A 13,789-nucleotide genomic window follows, 5' to 3' on the forward strand; every position below is an offset into this window, starting at 1 on the left:
CAATATAATACAGTATCAGAATTTTAAACCAAGTGACAAATTTCACTAATTTTATTTGACCATTATCTACCTTCTTTATTGCTTTTCCTATTCTCTTACTACAGTTTATTTTAAACCTCTAAATTGTAATCACAGCTTTATTTGGTAAGAAAGCCTGGAAGAACAGCATAAACAATTGGATATTGCTCTACGGACAAAGAGTCCAAAAAATGGTTTACTCATTTAGCTATTCACATTAGCCCTTTGATGTAAGTAATCCCCCCACCAAAAAAAAGAGTTACTCTACCAGCAAAAGTAAAAAGGAAAAACTATATAGATTCATGAATAATCATGATTGTTTAAAAGAATAAAAGCTGAAGTATTCTAAAGATGAAAATGTCCTTACGTACACAGAGTACACTATATGTATATTTATACACATCTGTAAGGAGCCCTGGTGGTGCAGCGGTTAAAGTGCTCAGTTGCTAACTGAAAGGTTGGTGGTTTGAAGCCAGCAGCCTCTCTACGGGACAAAGATGTGGCAGTCTACTTCTGTAAAGATTATAGCCTTGGAAACCCTATGGAGCAGTTCTACTCTGTCCTGTAGGGTTACTATGAGTCGGAATCAACTCAGAGGCAATGGGGTAAAAGGCATGACACTGAACTATCAAAATTAAGTGAGAGTCAAAGTGTAATGACACTGTATCTCTAAGTATGACAGCTTGATCAAGTTAATTACTTACATTTCAAGTAATTATCTACACAGAGAGATGATACATAAATTATATATTTAAATTACATAGAAAACAAAAACCAAACCCAGTGCCGTTGAGCCAATTCCGACTCATAGCAACCCTACAGGACAGAGTAGAACTGCTCCACAGGATTTCCAAGGAGCAGCTGGTGGATTCGAATGGCCGACCTTTTGGTTAGCAGCTGAGCTCTTAACCACCAAGCCACCAGGGCTCTGTTGTGCCTTTAAAAAACAAACCTGTTGCCATTGAGTTGATTCCAAATCATAGTGACCCTATAGGACAGTGTAGAACTGCTCCACAGGATTTCCAAGGAGCAGCTGGTGGATTCGAATGGCCGACCTTTTGGTTAGCAGCCGAGCTCTTAACCACTCCACCACCAGGGTTTCCGTTGTGCCTTTAGCCAATATAAAATTATTCTTTTATTCGACATCTTAAAAATTTTCAGTTCATTTTATTGAGGTGCTAATGGTCATCATTTACATGACTGCAAATACTTCATAATAATATAAAGTAGCTGTTATATAACATATTCATGTTCAGAGGTTGCCTGTTTTAAAAGTAATGAGATCAGACCATAAAATTCTAGACAAATCATTAGCTTCTAGATACATTTCATGTAACGAGATCACAGCTTACTCTCCAGAGCATCCAGCACAATGTCCAATTTGTGCACAGCACAGTACCACAACCTGACACTTTTAATGAATGCCTAGAGTTACATCAGAGAAAACTCCCTGTCCGGTACTCCTGAGCCAGGTAGCAAAAAGATCATTTGGTTCAGTAACTGAGAAAAGACACATTTATCTGTTTGGCTAATAAAGAATGGGCTTTCAACGAAAAATCAGCTTTACTAAAATAAAACAACCTTGGTGAGAGTTAAAGAAGAAATTACTAAGAATAGCTGAACAATATTTAAGAATTCTTTTTTACATGCCTGCAGAAATTACCATTGATTTCACTGGAATTCTGTCAGCATTACAGATAGGGAATTATTAGGAGTACACATAATGTAGAAGCCAATGAAATTATTTACTTGGTTGGGTACATCTGAAGTAGACAAAAAGTCCTTCCATCCTTCTAAATTGTGACATTTTGACTTATATCTCTGGTGGAAGAAGTCTTAGAAAATCATTAACGTCAGTCTACAATTCAGAACGGTTCACACATAGAGATGTACTAACCGTTAGCACTAATCTGGCAAAAATGAAACCCTCTGATTATACAATAATTGTACTTCAGATTCAAGCTTCTTAAATTAAAAGATTCTAGTTTATGTATCTTGTTATGTGCTCCCTAAGATGGAAAATATTTTTATTCTTTGTGAATTATTTTACCTACTCTTTATACTGGGAAACGTAATTATGGACCTAGCACTTTTTTTTTCCATTCTGGAAGAAACAGATGAAATTAAATCCTAACAATGACTATAGCCAACTGCCATACAGTGAACACTATATTTGAAAGAAAAAAATAAACAGAAAAATGACATAAAATTAACAATCTTAATGAACAATTATTTTTCAAATTCAATTTACTGTATGATTAACAGCAACCAAACAAAAATGGATAAAACTAATTTCCTCAATAATGTTACGCCAAATCAATTTGTAACATCTAGCTTTTGCATTTTAATGAAATAAAAGTACCTTTATCTCCATTTGCATGTGTAAATGTACGTACATAGTGTATTTGATGACGTGAGTATGGGAAAAAAAAACCTACAATTATGGAAATAGAGAAATATTATTATAAATGAGTGTTCTAAAACAGAAAAACCAATATATGCAGGCATTTCTATACCAGTAGATTAACAGGAGATAAAATTTGAATTTTTTTTTCTTTTTAATTTGAAAATTATTTGATGGCTGAAAAAAGATCAGGTCAAGTAATTATTTTTTCTTCTTCACTTTTCTTTTACCATTAACTGAAGAATATTTACCATAGAAAACTATTAAGGGGGTTGGCTGTCCTTTTCATTGTTAGAGTTGTCAAACAGCAATTTGGGTTAGAAGAATTTAACATTGTATCACAGTCAGGTATGGCTGAGTTTTCAGACATTCATCTATTTTTTTTGTCCTCCATAACAACCAGGTAATTTAAAAATCAAACCAGTTCCCTATAAGTTTTGTATGAGTGTCCACAATTGTGCATTACATAATATATTAATATTTTCCATCACAGCTAACTACATCATACAAGCTGCCGATACACGTGAGAGCTGTGTTTTGCACTCAACATAGAAAATAATAAAATGCTACTTATTTTTCTCCAATTGTTAAATTTACGCTTGGGATTTAAACTACATGGACAAACATTATTGTCTACAAAAGCTTTTATTTCTTCACAGAAAGCATTACTAAGCCCACCAGAGAGAGAGTGCAGCGTGGTATGGGGAAATGAGCACTGGGCTAGGGGAAGTCTTTTCAGACCTAGCTTTGACCCTTCTCCATGTTTACTGATACACTAGTTAACAACCTACCTAGTATTCAGTCTCCTTCCTTGCAAAATGAAAACACTGAAGCTGAGTATCTTCCTACACTTGTCTAACCTAAAACTAAGATTAATTTATCTTTGGATGTAAGACAAGTATGTGAAACTTGCATACAAATCAGCACTTCTCAAACTTGGCTCTCCATGTCCATCACCTGAGGAGATTTGAAAAATCCCTGTTCCTGGGCATGTGCTCCAGAACAATTAAAGAAGACTCCCTGTGAGCGGTGCCCAGGCAACATGGGTATGTCTTAAAAGCTCCTTGGGCAATTCTAAGGAACAAGCAGGGTTGAGTGGTCTGTTTCTAGAGTCCACTCTTAACCACAGCACTACTCCAAATAGAGGCCAGTATAAAATGTTGACAAGGTAAGAGCTTTATTTTTAATCATTTCTGGACATTTAACTTTCCAATTAATTCACTGAACTTTTATTATACACCTTTTAGATGCTGTGCAATATGCTACGTGCAAAGGGCACAAAGATTACAAAGTAAACCAATCACAATCCCTGCCATCGAGAAACTTATTTCAGCAAGCTTTTTTGTTTTATTATTTTTTAATTCATGTGCTTAATACATAGTTAGCAGTCATGCCAGAACCCAGCACATAAATCTAGCTGCAACTGGCTTTAAAAATTTCTATACAGCATAACAGGCAGTGGCAAACTTCAGTCCCTCCACTCCATATGAGGTGCATTTTTTGTGTTCAGAGGGCCCCCACCCCGTTAGGTTTTATTATTAGTGAGCTTAACATATGGCATTTCAATAACACACTAGACATAATTCAACTGGGCAAATGCTAACTATTTACTTATTAAGATTGGGCATATTGGCAGAACAAAGTTCTAAACTGGATTGCACAATGGGAGTTTGAAAAATTGTCTTTCTATTTCTCCCCGTAAAACATAACGGTGTTCAAAAAGTAAGTAGCACTTATTTTTATACATATGTATGCATAAATAGCGTCCATAAGTAGATATATAAAATGTACACATTATGGCCTCAATGGTGAATTTAGTTTTATTTACCTTGATTTTTTAGCTTTTGCATTTGATGCCATAATGCTCTACTGCCCTTATTTTAGACAATTATTTAATTAGTTGCATATGATATGCAAATACTTGTTGTAGTTAAGTACCACGGAGTTGGATCCAACTCATAACGACCCTAATGTACAACAGAACGAAACACTGCCCAGTCCTGCATCATCTTCACAATTGTTGCTATGTTTGAGCCCATGGTTGCAGCCACTGTGTCAGTCCATCTCATAGAAGGTCTTCCTCTTTTTCGCTGACCCTTTACTTTACCAAGCATGATGTCTTTCTTCAGGGGCTGATCTCTCCTGATAACATACCTATTTTAAGTATGTGAGACCAAGTCTAGCCATCCTCGCTTCTAAGTAAACACGTAGGGCTTGAAAAAATACAATTTATACTATCAGTTCCTTTAACTTTGATAAATAAAAAGACATTGCCATAAAAACTTACATTTTGATGTGTTTTATAACACTGAGCCGCTTATTATCTTCTCATTGCCGACTTGTATCTCCTTTATGGCTGTTCAAATTATTTGTTGGTTTAAAACATTATGAGTGAAAGAAAAAGACACATTTAAAAGATGTCATCACTTCTTAAATGATCCAAAACATACAATATTGTTTAGTTCCTGTAAATGAGCAATTTGCCTTTTATATCATTTGAGTTTTTTTTTTTTTTTTTTTAAATATTTCTGAATGGAATAAGAACTGCACGGTGTCACAGAAAGAACAATGAAACCAAATTCTAGTACTAGCTCTGCTTTTTTTTAATTACAATTTTTAAGGTCATTTTTGTTTAAGTCATTAAAGTGCTCAGCCTCATTTACAATTTAATACAATGTGGTATTGTACAAATCATTTCTACTGTTGATTCCTTTTGGTCTGGATAGTCTAAGATTCTGAGATATGGAACTTACATGTTTCTTACAAGAATGAGAATGATGACTTGGGACAAGGAGAGATGTTAAAGTTAATTGGTTATGAAAAATAAATTTTGTCTGTTTAAATGACACAAGTGTTTTATCTTCAGGAAATGCATTTTCTGGCGGGTTAGTTTTAGAGTAGAAGTGACAGTAAAAACCAAACACCAAACCTGTTGCCGTTGAGTCGATTCTGACTCATAGTGACCCCACAGGACAGAGTAGAATTGCCCCATAGGGTTTCCAAAGAGAGGCTGATGGGCTTGAACTGACGAACTTTTGGTTAGCAGCCGAGCTCTTAACCACTATGCCACCAGGGCTTCAAAGTGATAGTACTCTCATAGCCCTCATGACAAATATCACACATTGGTAAGAACTCTAAGTGGGGTTAAAGGTAACTCTCTGTCAATAGAGAAAATCTTTGCGGAAGTAATCTAAATGATTTAAAATGAGTGTCAGTTAGAAAGAGCACTGGATTCGGAGTTTCCAGATCTGGCACTGCCATCAGCTGGATGTGTGACCTTGGGCATGTCACTTAACTTCATAAACCTCTGTTTTCTATTTGTTTTGTGATTCTTGCTTTTCTCACAAACAAATAACAGATTCCACCTTGGTCACACGAGTACCACACCTTCTGTGAGCTGGACCAATTAGGAACATATTTTCAATCTCAGAATCTAACTTTTTTTTCTTTTTGATTTTTATAAAGTTTATATACATTTTTTTTACAGTTCACTCTTTCACTTTTTCTTGATTTTTTTTGTATATATATTTTTTATTATATACTTTAGATAAACGTTTACAGAACAAACTAGCTTCTCATTAAACAATTAGTACACACATTGCTTTGTGACATTGGTTACCAGCCCCACGACATGACAACAGTTTCCTCTTCTCGACCTTGGGTTCCCCATCACCAGCTCCCCTGTTCCCTCCTGCCTTCTAGTCCTTGCCCCTGGGCTGGTGTGCCCCTTAAGTCTCGTTTTGTTTTATGGATCTGTCTAATCTTTCGCTAAAGGGTAAACCTCAGCAGTGACTTCATTACTGAAGTAAAAGGGTGTCCAGGGGTCATACTCTTGAGGTATCTCAGTCTCTGTCACACCAGTAAGTCTGGTCTTTTTTGTGAGTTACAATTTTGTTCTACATTTTCTCCAGCTCTGTCCAGGACCCTCTATTGTGATCTCTATCAGAGGAGTCAGTGGTGGTAGTGGGCACCATCTAGCTGTGCTGGACTCAGTCTGGTGGAGGCTGTGGTAGTTGTTGTCCATTACTCCTTTGGACTAATCTTTCCTTTGTGTTTTTAATTTTCTTCATTCTTACTTGCTGCAGATGGAGTGAGACCAGTGGAGTATCTAAGATGGCCGCTCAAAAGCTTTTAAGACCCCAGATGCTACTCTACAAAGTAGAATGTAGAACATTTTCTTTACAAACTATGTTATGCCAATTGAGCTAGATGTTCCCCAAGACCATGTTCCCCACAGCCCTCAGCCCAGTAATTTGGTCCCTCAGGGAGTTTGGATGTGTCTATGGAACTTCTGTGACCTTTCCTTGGACAAGCTGTGCTGGCTTCCCCAGTGTTGTGTACTGTCTCACCCTTCACCAAAGTTACCACTTATCTACTGTCTATTTAGTGTTTTTCCATTTCCAATCCTCCCTTCCCACATAACAATCTTTTTCTTGATTACTGCCTGTTCATTTAAGCTACTACATTTCAAAGATTCCCTAATTGCTGATGACCAAGAGAAAGATAATTTTTTTTTTTTTTGCAACAACAACTAATAAAGGGTTTATTAAGATGCTTCAAAGATTCTTGGTTTAATGTGAATTACAGCGTTAAGTCACAAAACATTTTGAATTGATTTTCTTTACTTCCTGATATCCTTTTAAAAAAATGGTTCACTTTTGTTCTGATCTGTACTGTTTGCTTGGTAAAATATAAGAATTCTCAGATACATGGGATTGTCTAATGTCATTTTTGCTATATTCTGACATACTACTTTTTAGAGAACAATTTTGTCTATCTAGTACTTAATTTCCACTTAATGTTTCCCTTTAAAACGAAAATGGACTTTTAAATTAATTTTGGTGAAGAAGGCATGCATGACAAAAGTTACAAAGGCTCATTCATAGAAAATGCACATCATATCAGAAATATTAACAAGGTTATCTTTGACCAATATTGTTACCTTTCTTTCCACTTTTTTTGTAATTTTTAAGGACTTTATAGCACCCATATACTATAACTTTTATAATGAGTAAGATATTCTATCTTTTCTTAAAGATCATAGTGTTTCCAAGAATAGATTATTTACAAAGAAAAAGTTAAAGAAAAATATGTAATCGTGTTCAATAAAAAAAATTTCATGGGAGTACAATGCATGATAAATGATAATCAACTCTCATCTTGTCAAATGCACATAAGTATCAATCAAAAAATCAGGCCCTTGTTAAAACTCACTGTGGGGGCAGTCAGGTGCTAGCCTCTCAAAGATCAAAAACATATAAAATAGTGCCTGACTTTAAAGACCTGTGAATTTATTTTGAAGATAAGACAAGTCAGTAGAAAATAAAAACTTTCTACCGTGTGATATGGACTCTAAGTGTTGAGTGTGTGTTGAAGATGGCAAAATAGTGAAGAAAAGTTGATCCTGAAAAGGTAAATCGTGTAGGAGAGACTTAAGCTGGGCTTTGGAGGCCTAGGGTCTGAATAGGCAAAGGGCAATCAAGGCGAAAGTGTGAGAGTAGAAATAAAAATGGCATGATTGTGGGCCAGTGAGAAGCTCGCTCAGGTAGTGGGAAATAAGCTTGGTTACCAAGAAGATATATATTGAGGGCCTCAAAGCCTAGCCAAGAAGTTTCTAATAAAAGCAAACAATGTGTTGTGAATAACATGCTCTTCCCATGACTGGAAATAGCACATACACAAAATAATTGACCAGAGTTTGTAGCACTCTGCAGACACATGCTAGGCAATCAAATATTTATTGGATTACATGAAGTGAAGAATTGAGAAGGGAGCAGGGAGTTAATGAGAGAAAAGGAACCTAGAGCGGCAAAGATGAGAGAATCGGCTATCAAAAGACAGGAAATTAACAACCTCTAACTTTTTATTTTGAAATAATTTCAACCTTACATAAAAAGTTGCAAGACTAGTAAACAAAGATTTCCCACATATTCTTCACCTAGATTTCCATAAAAAAAGACAACAATGTTTATGGTCTTCTAACAGAGTTTGCAAGATGGGTTAGAAAGCGGGTCACAGGGACCACTCACTCGGGAGGCTGTTTTTTTGGGTGAGGAAAAAAAGGTTAGTGTAGAGTTTACACACAACGGACAAGCGAAAACAGCTGTGGATGTGAATGGCTGAGGCATCAGAGCAGAATGGATGGATACAAGAGAGCTTTCAAAGAAGAAATGGCAGGGTTTGGCAGATGTCTACTATTGGAAAACACAAAAGGCATATTTGAAAAAAAAACATGTTAAAGGTTCAAGGGTAGAAGACTAGGAGGAGGATGGTGCCATTGAATGGGAGTAAATGGTTGAATGGCCAGCAGTGGGTCTGTGGATTCAGGAATGGAGCTGTTTACCTGTCAGTTTTCCTAGCCACTCTTCCATTCCAAGTTCTTCTAATACCTGTACTTTCTGCTCTTCTTTCACACCTGTCAGATGCCACATCTTTCTCTTCCATTTACCTTGCAAATACTTCTCCTGAAGTAGGTTGATCACTACTTTGATTCTACTCCTGAATAATGTCTTCCATATGATTTTATCCCTGTTTTCTTATCAAACTTGTCACGAAATGATAAAAGCTGCTTTATAAAATGCTGAATAACCTCACTTGAAGCAAAAACACTTCACAGCATAGTGGAAAACACGTCCATTATGTGCTGTCAGAATGAGTGATTCCAACTCCACTTGGAGAGTGAAAAAAGCAGAAAACAATTAATGTATTCTGGAAAAAGTCCTCCTTAAGATTTTTTCCTCTGGGTAGTAGTTCTCAAACTTCAGCATATTTCAGAATCACGGGGGGCAGGGGGTGTTAAAACATAGATTGATGGGCCCATCCCCAGAGCTCCTAATTCAACAGGCCTGGGGTGGGGCCAGATAATTTACATTTCCAACAAGTTCCCAGATGTTGCTGATGCTTCTGGCCTGGGACCAAATTTTGAGTACCACTGTCATAGTGTTTACCAACAAAGAGAATCTGATAATTATGTAAGCAAACATGGGATGGGGTGGAGAATATGAACATTTCTAATTTCTTTTTATCCATCTTTTCCATTTACATAAAGAGAATTTACCGTTAAAGGCGTGGAACCGAGAGAAGATAGCTTTTGAGGGTAACTACTACAAGGTTTCCCCAGCATGCTGTCACTGGCCTTTTTATCAAGCCTTGCTGACTTTGGTAAAAGTAGCTAAAAATGAACTAACTGTAACTTGGCAATTTTTATTATTAGGGAACAGAGATAATATTGCATGAGGGAGGCAGGGGAGAAATAAAAGTTTAATTATGTTAATATTTCCTATATTTAACTCCATTTTTAATAAGTTATTGTCTATTTTGCCTATTCAAAGATTACTACTTGTATTAGCACACTGACCATTCAGAAGAAAGTTTAGACTCTGTACAAATAAAGTGCATGCCACACTCAGTGAAGGCATATTTCCAAAGCACCTCCACCCCTGCCAAAGAAAATTTAAATATTTATTTCTATAATTAGTATTCAGATAAAAGTTTCATCAACCATTTTAATAAACACCAGCAAAAACTAGGTAACTATTTTCTCCGCCTGTTGATTGCCACGATATTGATTTATAGAAGACCTGTGTATAATAAAGCTAACAATACACCATTCAAAACCAAGCTTTATTCTGAAGTGGTATATGTTATAAATCAGGCATAAACCTGTAATATATTTCACCAGTGCTCCTAAGATCAAATTAGCCATTTATTTTGCCACTACTTGATAAAACAAAAGAAAATTTCCTCCTCTCATCATTGGCTATTTTACCATATAATAATGAGCATAATCTTATTGAGAAAGACAGAATTGTCTTTAATTTTCATATTTTACACTACGTATATCAACAGTTTCTCATTATGCAAAATATTCTTTATATTTAATAAACAATTAGTCCTTAAATGGAGTTTATAAGTTTATTGATTGTATGTTTTAATTATTAGAGACGTCGCTTTTGCTCACATTATTTAATGAACAAATAGACCATCACAGTTACAACTTTAATTGGGCATTGGTAATTCCTTCCAATGATCTCTTTTTTCAGTCTTGTTCATAAGGGATTTAATACACCCGCTCGGATTCTGGCCTTCTGCTTTTGGTCTCCTTTTTGTCCTGAGTCTGATTTCCTTGATCTCTAGAGCATGGATTTTACCAAGTGTTGGGCTATAGAGGAGGACATTTAAGCTTGAACCATGATTTTCTTTACCTGTAGCTTTATGACTTTGGGTAACTCATTGTCAATTCCTTCTTCTCAGACCCCTGTTCTATGAAATAACAGCATTAAGCTAGACAATACTGGCATTTCTGTAAACTGACAATTCTAAAGCAGAACAAATTTTCTAAGACTGCTCTCCAGCAACGTTGTAGAGGTCCCCACCCTTCAATTACTGGTAAAGAATTGAAAAGTTCCAATTAAGGATAAATTAAGAGGTTTTAACCTTTTTAAAAAGATGTATCAATCCACTTGTATTCCAGAATATATAGTGAATGATTTTATAAAATATTCAGATATTTACAGCCAGTGTTTTGCTGGTAAATGTTTAACAACTGGCTTAAAAAAAAAAAAAGTCTTGAGTTGTAGTGTTTGGTGATTTCTATGATGTTAAGTACTTTCACCATGGCTGATTTCAAGTTACCAATGGCGAGCTGAACAGGGAGTTGAGGTAAGATCAGGTGCACAATCTGTTTGTTGGTTCCAGCACTTCCACACCCTGGTGCCACTGGAAACAATTAATAGTTGGGGATAAAGACCCAGTTCCAGGACCAGTTTTAACTTCACATAAAATATTAACCCAGGTATTCGATCTGTTTTGGACTCTGTTTTCTTACCTATCAAATGTGGGGGAGGGAAAGCACTTGTTCTATTTCTGTGGCCACAATAGCTTATTAGTTATAAAATCATTTTGAAAAGGTTAAACTCCTTGCTACATGGAAACTACCAGTACTATTTGATTAAAAGGGAAAAAATCCATATCCAATAAATGCAATTAAAAATAACTTTCAACGAACTAAAGTTATCAACTTACTGATGAAGGTTTCTTTTGTTTTGTTTTGTTTCAAGAAATAGAAATCCATGCAAGTTAACTCCAATAAATCCAAAAACAGGATTTTAGCCATTGCTGTGTGTTATGAGAACTTGAAAGCAGCAGGAGTTGATGCCAGGCTTATTTTCTCAGGGTCTTCATGTTCTCCATCTTTGGCTCTATCCAGTTTTCTCTTTCTATGCTTATACATTAGGTCATTGCTAATAAATAGTTTTCCTACCCTCTACTGCCTGATCATGGACTCTGTGGGGCTCTTAGTTCAAATATGAGAAAGAGGGAGGAAGGAAAAGAAGAAGGGGAGAAGAATAGGGGATAAGAAGCAGGAGGAAAAGCAGAAAGAGTGGAAGGGGGGAGAGAGGAAGGGAGGGGCAGTTAGAGATAAGAGAGAGGGAGAGGAAAAGAGAGAGAACGGAAAGGAGGGACGAAGAGAGGGAGGAAAAAGAGAAGGAAGGAAGGAAGAGAGAGAGATTCATTTAGGTGTTTGGCCTCTGAATGCAATGAATTTGGGACTGGGGTATATATATTTGTCCCAAATAAGTATGGTAGGGATGTGAGTCACATGAGTCAACATTTATGTAGCTATAGCAAGCACATAAATGATACATCTTTTTTAAAAAGATAGTATTTTACTGTGTTTTTGGTGAAGGGTTACATAGCGATTTAGGTTCCCATTTAACAATTTCTACACAAATTGTTCCATGATATTGGTTACCTTCTTCACAATGCGTAAACATTTTCATTATTTCCATCCTGGTTGTCCCGTTTCCATTAACCTAGTTTCCCTGCCCCCTTACATTCTCATCTTTGTTTCAAAGTAATTGTTGACCTTTTTAAAGGAACACATTATTTAAATGGGTGATATTCATTATTTTTTGAGCCAATTTGTTATTTAGCTACAAGGTGACCTTCAGTTCAAGGTTTGAAGAGTATCTCAGGGCAATAGTCTTGGGGAGTCTTCTAGTCTCAACCAGCACAGTAGGTCCGGGTTTTTTTTGTTTTTTTTTTGTTTTGTTATTGTTGTAGGAATTTGAGCTTCTGATCAACATTTTTCTCCCATTCTATCAGGACCCATCTATTGTGGCCCTGATTAGAATGGTTAGTAGTGGTAGCCAGGCACCATCTAGTTCTTCTGGTCTCAGGGTAGATGAGGCTGTGGTTCAAGTAGACTATTTGTCCTGTAGACTAGTTTTTTATTTGAGTCTTTGGTTTCCTTCTTTTTCTTTTGCTCTGGACAAGTAGAGACCAATAGTTTATCTCAGATGGCCACTCCCAAGCTTTTAAGACCCCAGACACTACTCAGCAAACTAGGATGTGGAACATAGCTTTATGAACTATATTATATCAACTGACTGAGATGTCCCATGAGACTACAGGCTTAATCCTTCAAACCCAGAAATCCAATCCCATGAGGTGTTTGGTTATATCTAAGAGGTATCCATAATTGTGCCCCCTATGTGCTTTATTATATATATGAATATATATGTATACAGTCACATAGATGCATATACATATACATCCACCTATATATATACCTATATACATATATGCCTAGATATATGCATATATACTCACACATATATTTTTTGGTTATTTTTATGTTTCAAAATTATATATGCCATAGCAATTGCCAACAGGTCCTTTTTCTTGTGTACTTTTTAGTGACATTGTTTACCTTCATAAAGCTGTGTACACTTTACCCTCATTTGGTGTTACCTTTCCCATCACCAAAAATAACAAGTGTCTACTATCTAAAAAGTGAATCCTACCACCACCACCCCCCATCCCTGATAACCACTAATGAACATCAGTTTCTATACACTTACTTAGGTTGTGAATAGTGCTGTGATGAACATAGGTGTGCATATGTCTATCCGTGTCACTTCTGTTAGATCCCTACGTCATATAATTAGGAGTGGAATTGCTGGGTCATATGGCAGCTCTACCACTAGTTTTGTTTTTTGTTTTTTAATGTTCCTTTATATATATATAATTGTACTTTAGATGAAGGTTTACAGAACAAACTAGCTTCTCATTAAATAGTTAGTACACATATTGTTTTATGACACTGGTTAACAACCCCATGACATGTCAACACTCTCCCATCTCCACCTTGGTCTCCCTATTACCAGCTTTCCTGTCCCCTCCTGCCTTCTAGTCCTTGCCCCTGGGCTGGTGTGCCCCTTTAGTCTCATTTTGTTTTATGGGCCTGTCTAATCTTTGGCTGAAGGGTGAACCTCGGGAGTGACTTCATTACTGAGATAAAATGATGTCCAGGGCCATATTCTTGGGGTTTCTCTAGTCTCTGTCAGGCCAGTAAGTCTGGTC

At 36.3% G+C, this 13,789-nt stretch overlaps 1 protein-coding gene across 1 annotated transcript in view; it reads right to left on the bottom strand.

The window, feature by feature from the left end:
- Positions 1-2,380: 2,380 nt before the first annotated feature.
- Positions 2,381-13,789, bottom strand: part of LOC111822172 (cGMP-dependent protein kinase 1-like) — a 464,706-nt gene continuing 453,297 nt past the window's right edge. Inside the window, exons 5-6 of the mRNA XM_023739559.1 lie at positions 4,710-4,778; positions 2,381-2,452 (exon numbers count right to left, since the gene is read on the bottom strand). The gene's annotated coding sequence lies outside the window, so the exon portion shown is untranslated. The remainder of the gene's footprint in view (positions 2,453-4,709; positions 4,779-13,789) is intronic.

Source organism: Trichechus manatus, unplaced genomic scaffold, assembly GCF_000243295.1.
Source record: "Trichechus manatus latirostris isolate Lorelei unplaced genomic scaffold, TriManLat1.0 scaffold00007, whole genome shotgun sequence".
Lineage (NCBI taxonomy): Eukaryota > Metazoa > Chordata > Mammalia > Sirenia > Trichechidae > Trichechus > Trichechus manatus.